Genomic DNA, 2,488 nt, shown 5'->3' with positions numbered 1-2,488 from the left:
GTATATATATGTTACTATATGTTTATATAAATATTATATATATGTATATATTTATATATACTTTTCTTTATATATTTATGTTTATATTTATATTTATAAATAACTATATATATCTCTATATATATTTATATATATTTGTATTTGTATTTACATATAATTATATATTATATATATTTGAATATATGAGAATATATTTAAATATATGTACATATATTATTATATGTTCATATAAATAAAATATATATATGTGTATATATTTATATATACTTTTATTTATTAATATAATAACAACATAATATATTATATTATATATATATTATGCATGCATGTGATGATGTCAGGTGTCTAGGGCAACCTAGGGTTTGCTTGTGCATGTAGGGTTTCACACAAGACATTACACTTGTGAATGATTTTTATCTAAGTCATTTATACTGTGAACACACTGGAAGCATACATGGCGCAACATTTGACCTGGAAGAAGTCCAAGGAGTGATAACAGTGGGGAGTCTCCACTGTAGGGGCGCAAGTTTGTTTTTGCTTAAACAAAAACTAAGTGGCGTAGGAGAGAGAACAGGGAAGTACATGCATGGCTCTGTATACCTCTGTTGAGCGCAAGTTTAGGTCAAGCGCAACCTTTGACCAATTCTGGTCAATTGTTGCGCCTCTGACCCTAACTATACTTGGCGCAACTTTGTGTTTGTGAAGAAATATTCTAAGTCATGGCAATACAGGTACAACTGTGGCGCAAGTTGGTTAAAATGTTAACCAGGAGAGAGAAGAGTGAGTATTCTAGCGCCAACTCATCTCAGGCGCAAGTTCATGATACACTTAGGTATATATATACATATATAACTAAGTGGCGCCATTTCCTTTAACTGAGGGGCCACTTGGATATACTTGTATATATTTTCTAAGTCAAATTTACTCTCCTTGGCATGCATGAAGCTACTGGAAGCGCAAGTTCTGTAGTGGCGCAAGTTTGGCTTGATGAAGTTAACTAGGGTTAGTTAGTGACAAGCCTATAAATACCCATGGATTTTGTTATCATTTGTAACACTCTCCACCACCTTTATGGTGGAATGGCTTTGTGCCTTGCACACTACTACACACAAATAAATCATAGCTTAGTTTTGTAATATATATATATATTTAGAAGCTAGGGTTTGTGAGTGTACGTAGTAGTAGCCATTGTAGCCAACCTTCGGGTTTGGATTTATAGCACCTTCGAGGTATTTATCAATATACAGATATACCTTGAAAATATTGTGTGTTGGTTTAATATTTTCATATCTTCAGAAACCGACCCAATAAATATCCGGAACACGAAACACATTACAGGACTGCAATTTATTTATCCGCAAGATTCGAAAGAATTTTAAATTGTAGTGAGTATCGTATTCAACCCCCCCTTCTACGATACTTTGGACCTAACAATTGGCATCAGAGCAGGCTGATATACAAATCAGGATCCTAATCGTACGGAAAATCAAGAACCTAGCTTTCGATATTTGATTAGGGGAAATGTTCTTCCCGTTTGTGTTGCTGAATTTGTCTGTAGGCCTAAGCAAGGATTATCCGTCGGATACTGAACTTTGGACCAGGACTTATAAATTTATACTTTAAATTTTAATAAGTTTATTTTATAAATTTGACTTAATTTATTTTAAACTTATTAATTGAGTTTATTATGAATTAATTAAATTTATTTTATAAACCTAATTAAATTTACTTTATAAACTTTACCAAATTCAATTATTAAATTTGTTTAAATTTATTTTAGACTTGTAAAGTTTACTCTTAGACTTTACCAAGCTTATCATAAATTTTTATAAATTTATTATTTAAATTTGTATAGTTTATGATTTAAATTTAAGTTAAAATATAAAATATAAATTTAAGAGGATTTAACTGATTATGGATATAAGTTCAAGTTCAAGGGTTCTATTTCATTTGTTCTGGAAGCTATGATTTAATCGGAGACGAGACACTTGAATATTTTCAAAAATTAGATTTATACAATAAATTTTAATATATTTACTAAATGAATTTGAAATAAATTTATTCTAAACTTTTCAGTTTATTATGAATTTATTTGAATTTATTTTTTAAATATAATTAAATTTATTTTATAGATTTGACTAAGCTTATTTTATACTTTATTTTCTTTCATCTTTTAAAACTTTTTTTTAAATTTATTTTCTCTATAATTTAAACTTAGTTTAAATAATCAAGTGTCCCGTAACCTTTTTAATTATTCTACTCCAAGACAAATCAGATTGACATTTAGTTGAGACAGATCAGGATGACAGATTACAAGACAAACACCGGGATTTCAAATACCAGATTCTCAGAACCGGTAATGGAAGTACATTGATAACCCAATCCAATTGATTTCTCAAAGGATTATTGGAAGCAGTTTTCTATGTTCGACAAAGCTGATTGTGATTCGAAGAAGATTCTATTGAAGACTGATTGGACACTACTGACA

Source organism: Daucus carota, chromosome 8 (assembly GCF_001625215.2).
Source record: "Daucus carota subsp. sativus chromosome 8, DH1 v3.0, whole genome shotgun sequence".
NCBI classification, from domain to species: domain Eukaryota; kingdom Viridiplantae; phylum Streptophyta; class Magnoliopsida; order Apiales; family Apiaceae; genus Daucus; species Daucus carota.
Note: the sequence above shows the minus strand (reverse complement) of the source record.